The sequence below is a fragment of the Gavia stellata genome, chromosome 26 (assembly GCF_030936135.1).
Source record: "Gavia stellata isolate bGavSte3 chromosome 26, bGavSte3.hap2, whole genome shotgun sequence".
NCBI lineage: Eukaryota > Metazoa > Chordata > Aves > Gaviiformes > Gaviidae > Gavia > Gavia stellata.
In genome coordinates, this window is record NC_082619.1 from 164,175 (window position 1) to 177,060 (window position 12,886).

Genomic DNA, 12,886 nt, shown 5'->3' on the forward strand with positions numbered 1-12,886 from the left:
TAAATGGCAGAGAAGGGTGGTACCCTCATCAACTGTATGGATGGATTCTAAAAAACCTGCAGAGAGAACTAATGTTCTGTTGAATCCTACCAGTTCCGAGTCATTTTGGCAGACCCTGCTCATCTCCTGCCATTTGGAGCTGCCTCGGGAATGATGCATTTCAGCAGGGCTGCTTGGCCACAAGTCTCAAAGGTCTTTAGCAGGACAAAATCTCAGATTCACGTTCCCTTCCACCTAGGAACAGACATCCCCATGTAACACAGGAGGAAACTGAGGCTCGGAGAGAGCGAGGTGAAGCAGGAATGCCGCTCACTTTCTGTCCCACACCCTAATACCTTTCTCCTGCCGCAGCTTTAATCCATCTGTGTTAGAAGAGCTTTCTTTAGCCCTTCCTTGCTCCCAGCTCAACAGCTTCTCCCACTCTTCTGTTGCTTACTGCACCCCCAGACAGAGCCTGGCTTCCTGTCCTGTGCTCAGGGAGTCTCCAGGTCTATCACCAAATTTGCAGATCCTTCCAGCTTCTGAGTCCAACTGGCACGTTCCCTACAGAAACCCTGCATGTGCCAGACGCGACTCAACAGTCACACTCTATGGGGACGATAACGAGGAATCATTTTGTACGCTGGCTCGTGTGACCTGCTAGGGACGTCGAGAGACGAGAGAGACCTGCAGGAAGCTCTGGGTGCCCCACGTGCAGGGTAGCACAGCCACCTGCACATTGCAGCTCGGCGGGCTGCGGTGGTGTAACAGCATCTAGTAGGTCAGGGAGCAAAGCCAGAAATCTCTTCCAAAGGTACTGCTGCTGCTCAAGGAGCTTCGATTTCCTCTGAGACAGGATCTCTTCCTGCAGCACGTGAAATCTGGCCAGAGTCATGGGCCGCTGTGACAGCTGGCCACCCCCACACAGCCTTTGGTAAAAATGCCTTGAGGATCTTAGTTTGCAGATGCCAGCAGTGTGGCTCAGGCAGACAGCAACACTGGGATACACAAAACACGTCTGCAGCAGGCACCTTGCATCCGACCCCCTCAACCGCTCACCGCCGACTGTCCCATCATATGCAGCTCAGGGCAGGAGATCATCCCGGATCGCAACAGCGCAGGTGTGCTGGTGTGCACAAAGGCAAGCTCACCTATACACGAAAGGGGCTGTTTCCCTGTGAAAACCATTATGGCAGATAACGCTGTAGGCTGCAACGCACAGCCACGGCACGGACCTCCCTTGTGCAGTTGCTACATGGGATTAAAAGACCTCCTTGGGCAATTCCCACGGTGTTTGTGCACTAGGGTTATGGGATTGGGTGAGTAATGCTTAAAAGTCTACCTGGTGAGCTGCCCTCTGCTACACCAGCTCTCCTGAGTAGCAGGGCTCATAGATGAGACCTTGAAAACCCAGCGTTCCCACAAATATCACAAGGGAGCCAGGTCTTGCCTAGAGTCACGTGTGTCGGGTAAATGCCTAATGCAGCTAAGCCTACGAGGAGGGTCTTTCAGCTGTGTCTAGAGTTCAGTAACTGCTTCAGGATCCTTTGGGAATAACTAAAGAAGCCCGTGATATGCCAGCAGTGTGCAGGACTGAAACCCAGCAATGCTGGAGCTTCACGAGTAGCTCCTGAGCTTTAACACAATAGTTTCTGCTCTTCTTTTTAGCAGAAAGTCTCTCTGCAGGGCTCCGTGATGAACTAGCCATCGTCAACAAGGACATCACGCTTGGTCCCTTTCCTGCGCATCGTCTCCAAGCCAAAGACATAAGGGTTTCCAAGCACCATGGCATCTGTTGCCCACAGCTGGTCCTGCTTCATGCTGGCTGTCCAGAAGCACCAGGAGATTTTTCCAGGGTGTTTCACACAGCGCCCCATCTCTGGACCTGAGGTGAAGACTGTGGGCCAAAGCCACTAGATGTCACCGTCACCCAGGGCATCCACCGCCTTGCCAGGGCTGAGCACGGGCGAACTCGCTGCACCTCCCATCAGTGCCGAGGCACCTGGGCTGGCGCAGGGGCTTTGCGCCCGGACCACGGGCTTCCTCCACACTCCAGCCCTCACACCGGGGACTCCGCAGGGTGCGGAGGGGGTGCACTGGAGGGCAGAGCCATGCACCATATCCCAGCAGCAGACGCCTACCCCACTTCCTCAGATAAAGGCAGCACCGCGACACCTGTTGCATGCTGCAAGTGAGGGCTAGACATCCTATACCACCTTGCAGAAAGTCTCCCCCAAAACAACAGCTCTCCCTTTGATCCTGACAATGCAAGCTCAGGCCATTTTCCAGCCTGAAGAAGGGCACAACCTTTGCAGGCAGAGTCCCGGCAGAAAACCCTTGTGGCAGCGTCACCCCTGCCACCTCTCAGTGCCTCGTACCCCAGCTGCATCACACAATACGACCAGCAGTGCAACAAGCAGGTTTGCCTTCGAGGAGCCTCACAGCAGAGAAAATAAGACATTCTAAGCCACACACAGGAAGGCTTGGTCCAACAGCCCTGCTTTGACCTGACTATATGCATTTTTCTGATCTCTCAGCGTCCCAGGGTTCTTGGCCTGCTCTCAAATTTAAGACATGAGTTGGAGAAGAGTTGGGCTCCCTTCCTGCGGCCAGTCCTGGCACTAAATGCAATGTACAAAGAACACACCTGCACAAAAAGCAGAGGCTGGAGCACCTGTGGGCCAGCAAACCGCCCAGATTGCAGCACTGCGTCTGTGCACATGAGCACGCGTATGTACCCCAGCCCACCTGGGGAGGGGGAGCCGACAGAGAAATGGAGGGAAGAGGGGGAAAAGCAAGGCCGGCTGCCCTGGCACCTTGCCCCTACACTACCCTCTGCCAGCCCGGACTGCAGAAGAGACGCAGAGTCGCCAAGCGCTCCTTCAGGACTATAAATACCAGGCCCAGCACGCAGCGCAGCCTGGGCTCTATATTTAAACCCCGGCTAAGGTCACTTCCTTTTCCCAGCAGCTCGCTCCAGCCCCCGCCCAGTTGCCTCGTATTTGCATGCCATCATGACTAAGGCACATCGGGGTTTAAGGTCAGAGGGGAAGTGGCCACACATCTGCCTCACAGGAAATTCCACCCTGGGAAACCCTTCACCTTCCCCATCATGGACTGGATCAGCACGGGCAGCAGAGATGTGAGGTGTGCCACTGTGAGGTGGCAGCTGCCTGCAGGCGGTACTGGGACTCCAGTGCTGGGCTGGAAAGGGAGGAAGAGACCTCGAGGAGAGGGGAGCCCATGCTCCCCACCTGGCTTTACCATCAAGAGTCTGGGCTTGCACTGATCTGGAGAGGTTTTTCCCCACTGCACACCCCGAAAGGGCAGCTGCTCCACCTCCTCACCACGCTTCACCTCCCAGAAGCCTCCTCTGCACCTTGAGCTGAAATTCCCCAGCTTCTCCCACTCAGGGGGTGCAAAGAGGCACGGCCTTCCCCACAGGCCTAGCCCCAAGTCCCATGGGCTACTTTGCCCTTATACAAACCCCCTGCCCCGTAGCTCACCGAGCTCCTCCAGAGACACAATGATCTAACCCTGACCCAGGCCTCCAACTACCCCACGAGGAACAGGCAGAAAGAGCCGGAAATCGCCCCATCTCACTAACTGCAGCCCTCGGGGGGGGCAGCAAGACCCCTGTTTAACACAGATGTACACCCACAGACAGGGAGGAGGGACCAAACAGCAACCTGTCCGGGGGGCTGCCCCCAGAGAGCCCCTCTTCTCCAGCAGGACAGAGAGGTCTCATTAACTTACGATGTGCAGAGTGGGCAAGGGGTTCTGACGCTCTTCCAGCCCTCATGCCTGAGGCTCACGGGAGGCTTTGGGGTTTGCAGTGGTCTCTGTGGCTAGAGCCCATGTGCCTGGACTCAGCCAGATCAAGCTCTGTGACAGTTCCGTTAGCATTTCGTATAGTAACTGGGGCCATCAAGCGCTCCCAGCTTAGCCCTCGGCCCTCCACGCTCACCTCTAGTTACGCTGTTACTTAAAACCCAGAACGTATCAAAAAGAAAAGTTATTGTATCAACAAAGACGGGGGAACAAAGGAGGGGGAAGAGCACGAAGACTACCTAGTGGGAGAAGTGGAGACAACAGTTCTTTCGGAAGCAGGGTAACTGTTGAGGTTATGATATAAGCAAATTAGCTGCGGGGTTTGCAGTAGAACTAATTGGTGACGCTCACACTGTATGTATTAGGTTTCAAGGTTCTCGGCTGTCTGGATCACCGAGCTGATTCGCAAGTCTCTGAGCTAGCACGAGACACGCCGGGATCAACATCTCGGAAGACCGACAGTGAGAAAGTTTCCCGTACACAGTCTTGGCATGCCAGCCGAATGCCTCTTCCTCTCCCTCATCCCACGGATTCTGGAAAGGAAATCTGCGACAGAGCAGAGGTGCTGAGGCAGCCCTATAATCTCTGGAGTCAGCTGACAGGGAAGCAAGCATGGCAGAAAGCTGCGGGGAAGCATCACTGCTACCAAAAGACAGGCAGCGCAGAGCTGGCCAGCAGAGAGGGACACGGGTGTCCAGCTCCTCTGGCCAGCGACAGGGTACTTGTTGTCCTCTTAGGCACATGGACATCACACTCTGGCTCCAGGCCTGCACCCCGGCAGCGTGAGCACACCAGCGAGGCATGCCTGTGCCCTGCAAGGCTGCGTCTCTACAACAACAGGAACCAGAAGCCACAGCAGACCACGAGCAGCTCGTTGGCCCCCGATCACGTTACAGGACAGGAAGGAAGAAGGCACTTTGATCAGGCTGGAATCGCTTTAAACAGCTTCCACACCGATACCTCAGCCACTGGAATTAGCACCCCAACACCCCAAACGTCCCGTTCCTAAAGACACATCCTGCTCTGGCACACGCATCGGGGCCAGAGCAACACAGCCGCTGGCAGTCACGCCAGGGCTGGACGAGGGCTGCTCCCAAAGCAAGGTCACGGCGGCAAGCAGCCTGGAGGAAGGCAGAGAGCCTCCCTACGCCTTGTCAGAGGAAATCAAGGCTCAGCGGGGCCCTGCCTCTCCACGTACGTCTTCACCACAGGCGTGTGCTAGCTGTCCTCAAAACAGCAGCAACCGGTGGGTTCGGAGGCAGCCGGCACAGAGAAGCTGGCGCTCCCCTGCGGCTCCCCTCTGCGTACCCAAGCACGCAGGAGCTCCTCCACCTGCCCACAGGACCTCCTGCTCCTGCTCCACACATGCCTGTAGCCCGCTGCTGGCAGGCAGAGGGTTAACGATGCCCAGGGAGCTGCAGGCAGCCTCCTCCTTGCCCTCTCAGGAACAATGGGGCCATTGTGGGAGGCCAGGCAAGTGTGGGCAGATCCCTAGGGCTGGCAGTTACCCACTGGGTGGGTCGTTACTGCCACGCACTCGCCTCCACTCAGGTAGGAGGAGAGTGGTGGCTTGCCTTCCCACGGGCCCTGGAAGAAAACAGGGCCAGCCCAGCTGCAGGAACACCACACCAGCATGCCCAGTAGCCCCGCCAAGCAACCTTGCTCCTATCAATTTATCTGGGTACAAAATTCAGTCAGACAGCCACTGGCACAAAGCTGCCAGCCGACACCAGCATGCAGCAGACCAGACTGCAAGCCGGCTGCTGAGCAGTGCCAGCACCGCACCTGGGTCTCCAGCAGGATCAGCTGTGCTCTCAGGATGTGCTATAGGGGGACTGGAGCAGGAGGAACCAGGTTTTTCCCACCCCGAAGTCACATTTCAATGGTGGGTGCAAGTGCTGACCTGGGACCAAAAGCTTCTGGGAAACCTGAGAACTCCTCAACTTGACACACACGTGGGCAGTGAGAACACAACCACGCATGGGGGGGACCACAGTGACTGCTTTCCAAGCCTCCACAGTCTGAAACTGGGATGAATAAGCAAGGAAGCAGGCAGCTCCAACAGACTCCCACTCTCCTACAGTTTTGCACCTCCCAGCCCCAGCACGTCAGCGCAAAGAGAACTCGGGATGCTCCGAATTCACACCCCCAAGACACAGAGCCGATCCCCGACACAGCAGCAGCACCGCTGGGAAGTCCTGCGCCAAGGCAAGGCCAGCACTCCGTCACGCTCCCAGACTTTCCAGCAGAGCCTCGTGCCCTCTTGGGCATGGCACCAGGGCACGCAACAACAAATTTGGCTCACCGAAGTGTACACCGAGTATCTGCGTGAAACCCTTGGCCAGGAACCTGACTCCAGACTAACAGCCCGATCTACAGCCGCTGCGTGCTGCCTCCAACATCAGAAGCAGCTCCGGCTGGTCCATAGGAACATAGCAGTGCAAAGATAAGTGGAAAACAGTCCGGTACCGCTCAGCACTGCCTCCCCAAGACCCCTCGTGCTGGGCACAAGCCTGCAGGCGATGCTGCAAAGTGCAGCCCCGAACATCTGGATTAGTCCAAGTCCCAACAGAGGGAAGATGAAGCTCAGGTGCGTGCCATGCGTGCTGCTGTGCACAACCACAGCAGCCCGAACTCTACAGAACTGACTGCCTAGCCGTGTGGGAGACATGTCCTTTTCCACTTGGTGCTGCAGCTTCTTCCCCCATCTCACAACTAGACTCAATCTCCCCATTTTCAGGAGCGCAAATACAGGCCAGCACAATTCTCTGACCTGGCAGCACCAACTCTGCCAGCAGTCCCCATCTCCGTTTCTTTTTTATCGCGTCTCCCCGTGACCCGCACTAGCTCAGGAGCGCTACCACTCCCTAATTTTCCCAGAGCCGGGCTGACAAGCAGCCTGAGCAGACTCATGCAACTCCTCAGGTCTGTGCCCCGATTCGTGCTTTCAGAGCCAGAGTCTTCTCCCCTGCAACTCCCAGATAACTATTCTGTCATTTCTCTACATTTCCCACCTGAGGGCATCGCTTTCTTCCTTGCCCCCAGATCGCTCTCTCCTGCTGCTGTTACTCAGTGCTACGAAGCGCGCCATGCATGCTTCAAGACGTGCTGTACAAGTCAAATACAACACTACTTCAGGTCTCAAACAGGAGGCTGGCTACTCTCAAAGAAAGGGCTACAAATAGATCTCTCAATGTAAACATGCTGTGCTCCTCACTTTGCAGCCACCTCTGTTCAACAAACCAGCACAGCCTGCAGATGGATTTTGCTCTTTCCTAAATACTCAAGCAAGAGGGCCCGAGACGAGGGCAGGTAAAAACATCTGACAGATCTGACAGGGCAGGGTTTAATCTGTGTATCTTTACAAGACAGCATGCCCGAAAGAAAACACAATCTCTCCTTCCAACAAGGAAAAGGAAGAATCTGGGTAACCTCTGGCAAAAAGAGAAGAAAAAAGGAAAGCAAGGAAAAAAAAATATCAGGGCAAGAGGGACAAAACAATCTTTGTCCTCATTTTGCTGGTCACACAAGCACAGGGCAGCCTCAGTACCCGCTGCCCCAGCTCGGACAGCAAGTAATAAGCACAACCGGCCCAGTTTCACCGAGGCTTATAGAAACCAGGCTCTATGGTCTAAGGAAAGCTGCGTCCCTGCGCTCGAGAAAGAGGTAGAGCATAGACGCGATTTCCAGACTACACTGATAATCGGCTCACAGAAACCAGATACGACAGCACACCCTCAGAGGTTGCCACTTGGCTCCACAACGTTAACTTCAGATGCTGTTCCTTTAAATGTGGCTCCAGAGACCACACAAGGGTTAAATCTGCCTATAAATATCTGTTCTCAGCAGGGCTGCTGCTCTGAACCCTCCAGCCATCTGTTCTAGCTTTCCCCCATCTAAGACTCTAACATCTGAAACACGCTCACAATTCTTAGGAGTGCTCCCAAAAATAGACCGGCGCTGTGGCTTAGCTCTGTCGCCTGTGTCTATGAGTGCAGGAGCATGTATGCATGTGCATGTGCCGGCACAAGCCCGGAGCTGTGCAAATACGAACACGCCTGCCTCCGTGATGGTGAGCAGGCCCACACCAGCACGGGTCTATTTGCATCCATGTTGGCGTGGGTGTGCCTGCTTAACCGCAGATCCATGTGAATCCGCATGAGCATGTTCACGCTGGTACAAACCTGCATCTCTACGCGTGTGCGCATTTGTACCAGCGTGTGGGTGTGAGAGAATGTGGAAGCCTCTCTACCAGCGGATGCAACGGCAGTCCTGCTGCGCCCTCTTCCCTGGCGGGATGGCAGCACTGCGGGACACGGCCAGGCACCTCTCCCGCTGCAGCCTGGCCCTGCTTGGCCTCAGCGTGAACCAGGTTGTCCTGTGAGGTCCCACCGTCCACAGGCCCTGGCATTGCAATCCAGACAGCGAGCCTACCCTACAGCACAGCAGGGAAGGGAGGACGCCAGCTCTCTTGTTCAACGCTTGGCTCAGCAAATTCGGCAACCCCACCTCCGGGCACGAGAACCTCGCTGCAAAAGCAAGTAAAGCCTGATCTGCGTGAGGCCGGAGACGCACCACCCTGCTCACATCCAGCTGGGGCTTGCAGAATTTCCTCAAGCACTCCGCAGAGAGAGCTGGGGCAAGGCTCCTACTGCAGACACGACAGCTTTCTCTTGGAGCAGAGCGGGCTCCAAGTCTCTCATAGCTCTTTCCAAATATCAAAGACATCAGTAAGTTCACCCTTCGGACTGCCAAGCCCATTAGCCTCACTCCACATGGGCAAATCCAGGAGACAACAATCATCTTCATGCTCACAAGGCAAAATGGGAAACAAGCTGCCAGCTTCCAAATCCGGACACATTGTCCAGGAGCAGGCCGTGCTCCTGAGCATCCTCAGGGCACAGTGCTGCCCACCTGCTCTGTGCCAAGCACACCTCATACTCAAACACCCGTTATTCAGTGGGGACCATCACAAAGAAGCTCAGCCCTGGCTCCTAGCCCCGCTGATACCACATCGCAGGGCGATGGGCACACACAGCCACAGAGAGTGGACAACCGGTGTCCATCCTCTGTGTAGTGATGACAGCCTGAGGATCAGACAGCAGCTAGGTTTTCATCTCTAACTAGTTCCACAAGTGATTTTCCCTTCCAGACCAAGTAAAACTATAGACAAAGCCTCAAACACAAAAGTGCCCGGCTGCAGTATGGGACGGGGCTGTCTCAGGGCGCTGTTTCTGCCAGTCGCTAACCCCCACGGCGATGTGGCGGGGAATGCCTGCCACAACGCAGCACACGCAGAGCTAAGCCTCCTTGACCAACACGCACACACAGAGCCCACTGGTGAGAAACACTGCGGGGGCCTCTCTCAAGACTGTACTCACACACGTGGGCTGGTGGAAGGGACCATATCAGACTGCTGCACTACTGAAGTGTCGTTCGGCTTTTCCTGGAGTGCATTCCACAGGGAACCTGACAGGTGGGAAGGGCAGAAAGCACATACCACCACAGTTTTGCTCAGAGTTTGCCAAGCTGCCCAGTCTCTTTCATTCCTCTGATGTATTCGAGACAGCCAGCTAGCTCCAAGAACTATAAGCAAGACTTTCCAAGAAGCCTAAAATGCGGGTGCACTTTAAACTCGGGTGACAATGTAAATGGAAAGAGCTTGAAATTCTAGCTCTTCGTTTCAGCCTTTGATGGGGAGATGCACTGGGAAACAGCCTCGGCAGACCAAGTCAACACAGCTATACTCTTATTTCTGACAGAGGGAAAAAAACCCCATTGATCCAGGTATTGATTTGACGCAGGAGTTGGTGTTTGTTTAAAAGTTTGCCCATGGGTCAGACCTTGTTACAAGCATCTTTCCTGGTGATGAGGTTAGAAACAGACTGTGCCAAACTCTGGTCACCTGCCCGGGGAGCAGAATGTAAGCAGGTGTGGAAGTTAAGTAGTCCCTCGGGGATGCTTCCCTCCTCCACTCCCCCAACATTAAAAACCACGTTGCTGGGTGGAGGAACACCACAAACAGCTGTAAGGCAGAATGGGCATTTTGAGGATCCGGCACAGCTAGGGTGTAAATGGGGGGCTGAAGGCCAAGTGGTTTGTCAGAGGTTTCAGATCATGAGGTGGAAAGGATTTAAACAGCAGATCCATGTCAGGATTATTTCCCTCCCCAGTCCCCCACCACCACCACCACCTTTGTCTCAGAAAGAGCAACGGGATTTTAAGATCGCCACAGGTTTGCAGTCCAACCAGGCGAGGACCTGAGAACCAGAAAATGACACTGACCAGGACAATGTGGACCTTACAAGCCTTTTTTCCCCTCCCTCCAGCAAAAGCAAAAGCAACAGCAAACGGGTAAGTACCAGGATCAAGTAGGTACCCAACTAATGTAGACAACTTCCAAAAGCACTGCACACAAATAGCTCCTATACCAGCTCAGACCCCTGGTGGGCTCCACATTTGGTGGAAAATAATGGTCTCCACTTCAGCACCTGGCCACAGGTGCCACCAAACCGCAGGTCATTCTGAGTTACTATATTCCCTTCCAAACCGTTCCTGCTCTTCTTCTGTTCTGGACATTTGCTGAGTGAATGACTGCAAATAAATTTAAGGAAAAAGCGTGGCTACGTCACGTGCAGTTATTCCATCAGAGAGACGCTCGGTTACTTCTGCAGAGCTCTCCTCTTCCCACACCTCCTCAACCCTACGGGCACAAGCTCTTAAGAGATGGGGAAGGGAAGAGAAGGGAGGACAGGCTGAGGACTAGGCGCAAATGTATGCAGGAGATGCATCCCCAGCAGCTATATCCTGACCTCAAAGCTCCTTCCCTTAGTGTCCAGCAAACATGCAGCATCCATTGCCCTCTACTCATTTCCCGCCCCAGAAATGTCTGCCAACAAACACCAGATCCCAGCAGCACTTCTCACTTTTCCTCACCACTTCTGTCCTGCTATCACAGGTCCTGCACGAACCGCAGACGCGTGCACACTGCAGCGTTTTCATAGCCGCCTCCAGCTGTATAGTATAAGCAGGGCCACTGACCATCAGAGCAGAGGTGGGAGCACAACTATGTGTGCAGAGAGACATCTTTTAGGGACTAAGATAGCTGTCGCTCCCCTCGCGTCCACATTCCCCACGTGACAAAGCCTTACCAGGAGCTTGCAGGCACCTTTCCCCACTCCATTCTCAAGCCTCCTGGTCACCTTTAAGTTCCCTTCATTTCAACAGAGCAAAATATTCCGGAGAATTTATTTTGCCTTTTACATTTCTTAGCCCATCACATCCTTTCCTGCTAAAATAAAAAACAGTAAATCAATTTCTCCCCTCCCCTGCCTTTGCTGCCTCGGAAGTATGTCTTGCAATTGAGCGGCGATATATGACGGAGGAAGCAGCAAACTAGTTCAGACCAGTGCAGGTACTCTCAAATACCTGCATGGCTCATGGCAGCCAACCGGCTGCTTGCTCTCATGCAGCCCTTTTGCTGAAGTACACAGAAGCCAGCGTCAGGCTGAAGCATTTGCTGCGATTTATGCATCTGAAATAGCAAAAATCAACATACAAATTAAGAAAATCTGTCTCTGAAACCAACCGACCAATTTGCATCTGAAAACTCCCTCACCCAGAGGAGCCTCCTTTGTTTGCTCAGTAAGTTTTGCTCCTGCGAGGTGCCACATGCTCTGGTGCCCAGTGACCCCCTGGGAGATGGGACACACAGTGAGATCCCATGACCTGTCACGCAGTTCAGGCTGGGAGATGGGCTTGCCACAAGCAACGAGCTGAGCTGGCAGTACTCGGATCACACCTGCCTCACCCCCTGCACCATCTCTCCTCCACCCTGGGAACAGGTCACAAGGCTGCCCACAGATGGGCCACAGAAGTTGGATGCATAGGGAGTAAAGATGTTGATGGTCAAGCCACAGGGCAGAAAACCATTCCTTGTGCATGCACAGTGCTTCTGCCCAAGCCCGGCTACGTCTCGGTGCACGGATACGTGCGGCAGGAGCATGAGGTGGGACAGTGACTGGTGGCTTCCCTGAAAGCCTAGGGGAAAGCTGAGCTCCCAAGCCAGGATGCTGCTTCCTGGGAATTAACAGACCAAAGCAGAGGCCCAGGAACACTGCCAGTGGCAAGCAGGGGCTCTCAAACCTTTCACGTCCACATGCGAGTCCCGGTGCTCCGGTGCACCCATTTCACCCAGCGCTTGGTGCAGCAGGCAGGGAGAGAGCCATGCAATCACCCCGTTGTGGGGAACGATATTTGCACTCACCAGTGACGACTTCCAGCGTAGTGGAAGCAGACATCTCCTATACCACCCTGCCGCAACAGCACCCACAGGAGATGCCCGTGCCCCTGTCCCCAGGACATACACATCATGCGCAGCCCGACAGCATGAGGCGTCTGAAACCCAGCCAGCTGCCCACACAGCTTGCCGTCAGAGAGGCTAAACACGCCTGCTCCCCCCTCGACAACACAGTGTCTGGCTGCCGCTCTACGAGATGTCGGGCCGTTCACACAGGAGGGTTGTTGGCTCCCATCTTCCCAGCGGAAGAGCCGACTCCAGGGTGCATTTCAACCAGCCACACCTGTGCCACGGCAGCCAGGAGCATTTGTAAACACTCAGGGACAAAGCTTCGTCTCTCACCTCCTCCTGCCTCCCAAAAGCCAGCCCACGGCTGGCATGGCTCCTTGGTGCCAGCGGCCGAGAGAGACTCGCTCCTCAGCTCCCATCCTCCCAGGCCTGGCCAGCGTGGCCTTGGGCAAGACACTTCACCTCTCAGTCCCTCCATCTAATTGCCTGTAGGAGAGCGGATGCTGCCATCAACCTGCGAAGGCCTGAGCACAGCAGGCAGCTCCCCCTCTTCCCAGGCAGCATCACTGCACGCAGAAGCAAGAAGGCAAAACCAGGCTGCCATCCTGCACCTTTTCCCCCTAGCCCAATTCTGAAAATAAAAACCAGCTTCCACTTGTCCCGGCCCTGAGAGAGGAGGCAGAAAGACGTTTGTTGTCAATACATGAAACTGTCGCTAAGTGAAGGAGAAAAAAATCCGGGGGGAAGGAGGGGGAATGAGGGAGGGGA